Raw genomic sequence first — 5,809 nt, forward strand, 5'->3', positions numbered from 1 at the left:
AAGGTCACCCCCCACCAAAAGCTTTCCCCCCACTACAGTGCTTCCCTCTAGGCTTCAGCGGCCTACCGGGGATCCTTTATGTTCCTGTGAATGAACATCCCCTCCCCCATTCCTTCCCTCTTGGAGGCCTCCCGTGGTCCTGAGTCACAGTCTTTAGGGGAGGGAGTGACGTTTTCTCTTACCCCATTGCACCTCCTCCAAGGAGGGGCTCCAGCCTCTCCACCCTCCGTCGTATGGCTGCATGGGTCTCTCTGATGTTTTTTGTGTTGTATTTGGATGTCCTCTGTTGGAATATGAATGTCCTTTCGCTGTTTGTTGGAGAGGAGAGATTACTGGAGAAGCTCACTCCACCATGATGCTGACATCACTCCTTGTCCACTTTTTAATTGGGTTGTTTGTTTTCTTATTCTTGAGTTTTAAGAGGATTTTTTTGATATTTCAGATAGAAGTCATTTATCAAATATGTGTTTTGCAAATATTTTCTACCATTCTGTGATTTATCTTTTCATTTTCTTAAGAATGTCTTGCGCAAAACAGATTTTATTTCTAATAAAGTCTAACTTACCAATTTTTTTAATGGATTGTGCTTTTGGGATTGTATCTAAAAAGGCATCACCAAATCCAAAGTCATCTGTGTCTTCTTCTATGTTTTCTTAGAGAATTTTGTATAGTTTTCTGTGTGACATTTAAGTCTTGATCCATTTTGAGTTAATTTCTGTGAAAAGGGTAAAATACGTGTCTTAAATTCTTTATTTTCTTTTTCTTTTTTTGGCATATGGATGTCCAATTGTTCCAGCATCTTTTGTTTAAAAGGCTATCCATTCTTCATTGAATTACCTTTGCTTCTTTGTCAATGGTTAGTTGCCTATGTTTGTATGGGTCTATTTCTGGGCTCTCTACTATGTTCTGTTGACTATGTGTCTATTCTTTCACTAATACCATGCTGTCTTGATTACTGTAGCTTAATAGTAAGTCTTGAAATCAGGTAATATGGCTGATCTTCAGTATTGTTTTGGCTCTTCTAAGTCTTTTACCTTTTCATATAAACTTTAGAATTAGTTTGTTGATATCTAAAAAATAGCTTGCCAAGATTTTTATTGAAATTGCATTGAACCTATAGATCGAGATGGGAAGAACTGACATGTTAACAGTATTGAATCTTCTAATCCATGAAGACAAAGTATTTCTCCATTTATTTAGATCTTTGATTTCTTTCATCAGAATTTTATAGTTTTAGGCATATAGATCTTGTACATATTTTTATGATTCATACCTAAGTATTGTATTTTTTTCTGTGCTATCATAATTTTTTTTTTAAATTTCAAATTTAAATAGTTCATTGCTGGTATATAGGAAAACATTTGACTTTTGTATATTAACTTTGTAGTCTGCAACTTTGCTGAACTCCCTTGTTAGCTCTAAAAGAATTTTTTTTTTTTTAATTTGTAGTTTCCTTGGGATTTTCTATGTAGACAATCATGTCATCTGCAAATAGGGACAGTTTTACTTTTTTCCATTTTGATCTGTATAACTTTTATTTCCTTTTCTTATGTTATTACACTGACTAGAACTTGCAGTACTATGCTGAGTAAGAGTGTTAAGAGTAGACATCCTTGGTGCTCGCTTCGGCAGCACATATACTAAAATTGGAACGATACAGAGAAGATTAGCATGGCCCCTGCGCAAGGATGACACGCAAATTCGTGAAGCGTTCCATATTTTTAAAAAAAAAAAAAAAAAAAAAGAGTAGACATCCTTGCCTTCTTCCCAATCGTAGGGGGAAAGCATGCAATCTTTTGCCACTAAGTATATAACCAGCTGTACGTTTTTTTAATAGATGCTCTTTATTAAGCTGAGGAAATTCTCCTCTGTTCCTGCTTTTCTGAAAGTTTTTTTTTTCTAATCATGAATCAGGATTGAATTTACTCAATGCTTTTTTCCACATCAATTGATATGACCATGTGATTTTTCTTCTTTAGCCTGTTAATATGATGGACACATTGACTAATTTTTAGATAGTGAACCAGGCTTACATTCCTGGAACCAATCCCACTAAATCATGGTGTATAATGCTTTTAAAATATTGCTGAATTCTATTTGCTTATATTTTATTAAGGATTTTTGCATCCATATTCATTAAGGTTGTACTTTTCCTTCTTTTTTTATTTTTGGTCTGTCTTTGTTTGGTTTGGGTATTTAATACTATCTTTATAAAATGAATTTGGAAGTGTTTCCTCCTGTTTTATTTTCTGCAAGAGATTATGTAAAATTGATGTTAATTATTCTTTAAATGTTTAGTGGAGTTAACCAGTGGAAGTATCTGACTTGGAAATTTCTTTTTTGGGAGTTAAAAAAAAAAACCCCACAAATTCAATTTCTACAACAGTTATAGGACTATTCCAGTGATCTATTTCATAATAGATGAGTTGTGGTGAGGATTGATCCATTTCATCTAAATTGCCAAATTTGTGGGTGTAGAGTGGTCATAGTACTCCCTTATTATCTTTTGGTCTCCACAGGTTCTTTAATGATAATCCTCTATTTCATTCATGATATTGATAATTTGTGTCTTCACTCTTGTTTTTAGTTTGTCACTCTTGCTAGAGGGTTTTCAATTTTTTTTTCTTCTTCCCAAAGCCCCCCAGTATGTAGTTGGATATTCTAGTTGTAGGTCTTTCTAGTTCTGCTATGTGGGACGCCACCTCAGCATGGCTTGATGAACAATGCTAGGTCTACACCCAGGATCCAAACCAGCGAAACCCTGGGCTGCTGAAGTGGAGCATGCAAAGTTAACCACTCGGCCACAGGACCAGGCCCTAGGATTTTCGTTTTTTTTTTTTTTTTTTCTTTTCAAAGGACCAGAACTTTGTTTCATTGATTTTTCTCTATTGTTTTTCTGTTTTCAATTTCATTGAACTTTGCTTTTATCTTTATTCCCTTCCTTCTGCTTGCTTCTCAGTTTATATTGCTCTTACTTCTCTAGGTTCTAAATTGTTTATTTGAAAATTCCCTCTTTCCTAATGTTTGCATACAGTGTTACAAATATCCCTCTCACCACTGCTTTAACTGTGTCCCACAAATTTTGATATGTTGTGTTTTCATTTTCTTTTAGTTCAATATGTTTTCAAACTTTCTCTTGATACTTTCTCTTTTACTCATAAATTATCTATAAGTTTGTTGTTTAGTTTCTAAATTCCTGTAAATTTGTTGAGATTTGTTTTATAGCCATGATAGGATCAATTTTGATTTATATTCCTGGGCACATGAAAAGAATGTGTATTTTACTTTTGGGTGGAGCAGTTTATAAATATTGATTAAATTCTTTTGGTTGATGGCATTGTTGAGTTTCTTCTACATCTTTGCTAATTTTCTGTCTAGTTCTATCAGTTGTTGAGAGACGGATGTTGGTCTCCAACCATAATATTGAATTTGTCTATTTTTCTTTTCAGTTCTGTCATATTTTGTTTCATGTATTTTGCATCTCTCTTTGGTACATGCATATTTTGGATTACTGTATCTTCTTGGTGGATTGATCCTTTTATTGTGATATGATGTTCCCCTCTATCTCTGGTAATTTTCTCTGCTCTAAAGTCTACTCTAGGGTGCTGGCCCTGTGGCCTAGTGGTTAAAGTTCCACACACTCTGCTTCAGTGGCCCAGGGTTCATGGGTTCAGATCCCAGGTGTAGATCTACTCCACTCATCAGCCATGCTGTGGAGGCATCCCACATACAAAGTAGAGGAAGATTGGCACAGATGTTAGCTCAGGGCTAATCTTCCTCAAGCAGAAGAAAAAAAGAAGAGGATTGGCAGTGGATGTCAGCTCAGGGCAAAATCTTCTTCACAAAATAAAGTAAAATAAAATAAAATAAAAATAAAATCTACTCTATTTGATATTAATACAGCCTTTACTGCTTTAAAAAAATATGGTGAAATACACATCAAATTTACCATCAACGCTTTTTAAGTGTACAGTTCAGTAGTGTAAAGTACATTTACATTGTTGTGCTACCATCATCACCATCCATCCACAGAACTTCTTGCTTTATTTTCATAAATGTTTGCACGATATATCTTTTTCTTCTATTTTCAACCTGCCTATGTTGTTGTATTTGAAGTGTTGAGTGTCTTGTAGACACCAAATCGTTGGATTGTGTTTTTAAATCCACTCTGCTGATCTCTGTCTTTTAATTTGTATATTAGACCATTTACATTTAATATAATTACTATATGTTAGGGCTTACATCTACCATTTTATTTTGTGTTTTCTGTTTGTTCCGTTTATTTTTATTTCCTTTTTATTGCTTTTCTCTGGGTTACTCGAACTTTTTTGGAATTCTACTTTGATTTATCTATGTTTTTTCCTTCTTTTTGAGAGTATCTCTTTCTATGTATCTTTTAGTGTTTGTTCTAGGTATTATATATATATATCCATAACTTATCACTGTCTCCTGGTGCTATTTTACTAGTTTGAATGAAGTGTAAAAACTTTACCTCCCTTTATATCCTTTTGCTCTGCCCCATTTATAATATAATTCTCTTAAATATTCCCTCTATATCCATTTAGTGCCACATCAGACAGTGTTATAATTTTTACTTCAAACATCAGACATAATTTGGAAAACTCAAGAGGAGAAAGAAAGCTTATTGATTTACCCATATTTTTGCTTACTGTGTTCTTTCTTCCTTCCTGATGTTCCAGGTTCTTTTTTTTTTCATTGTTTTCTTTCTGTTTTAGCCATTCTTCTAGGGTTAGTCTGCTGTTGACAAACTCTCTGTTTCCCTTTATCTGAGAATGTCTTGGTTTCTCCCTTCATTCTTGATAGGTACTTTCAATGGATATAGAATTCTGGGTTGACACTTGTTTTATTTCAGCACTAAAAAAATGTTTTGCAACTTCTTTCTGGCCTCTGTGGTTTCTGATGAGAAATCTGCTGTCATTCAAAATGTTTTTCCCTATAGGTAAATTGTCTTTTCTCTCTTGCTGCTTTCATGATTATTTTTTGTCTTTATTTTTCAGAAGTGACTATGATGTGTCTTAGTGTTGAGTTTATCCATTTTGGGGTTCACTCAGCTTTTGATATTTGCAGGTTTATGTCTTTTGCCAAATTTGGTAAGTTTTCAGCCATTACTTCTTAAAGTACTTTTTCAGTCCTGCCATCTTTGCTCTTTCTTTCTGAGATTCCAATGGCACAAATGTTATATTTTTTTGAAGGCCCACAGGTCTCTGAGGGTACTTTATGTGTGTGTATGAGTCTGTTTTCTCTCTGTTGTTCAGATTGGGTAATTTCTATTGTTTTATCTTCCGGTTCACTGATTCTTTCCTATGTTCACTCCATTTTGCTCTTGAGTCCATCTGTTGAGTTTTATATTTCAGTTATTATATTTTTCTGTCCTAAATTTCCATTTGGTTCTTTATAACTTCTGTTTCTTACTGAGACTTTATGTTTTTTCATTTGTTTCAGGTGTTTGTAATTGCTTATTGAAGAATTTTTATGATGGCTGCTTTAAAACAATTCTAACATCTCTATCATTAAGTGTTGCATCTATTGATTGTCTTTTTTCATTCCGTTTAAGATCTTCGTGGTTCTTGGTATGATGAATAATTTTCAATTGAAACCTCTACATTTTGGATATTGTGTTATGAAACTCTGGATCTTATTTAAATGTCCCATTTCAGTTGGTTCTGTTTAATCTAACACCTCCAGTAAGAGAAGGAGCAGGCACTGCCTTCCCTGTAACGTGGAGGTAGAAATCTAGGTTCCTCAGTTGGCCTTCATTAACACCCAAGCAGGGGGGTGAGGAGAACTC

The 5,809-nt window shown here is 34.2% G+C and overlaps 1 non-coding gene across 1 annotated transcript; it reads left to right on the top strand.

Annotated features, from left to right (window-relative positions):
* Positions 1-1,616: 1,616 nt before the first annotated feature.
* Positions 1,617-1,723, top strand: LOC124248023 (U6 spliceosomal RNA). Its single transcript, XR_006890907.1, has one exon. It is a non-coding gene; the product is annotated as a U6 spliceosomal RNA (small nuclear RNA).
* The last annotated feature ends 4,086 nt before the right edge of the window (positions 1,724-5,809 follow it).

The sequence above is a fragment of the Equus quagga genome, chromosome 11 (assembly GCF_021613505.1).
Source record: "Equus quagga isolate Etosha38 chromosome 11, UCLA_HA_Equagga_1.0, whole genome shotgun sequence".
NCBI lineage: Eukaryota > Metazoa > Chordata > Mammalia > Perissodactyla > Equidae > Equus > Equus quagga.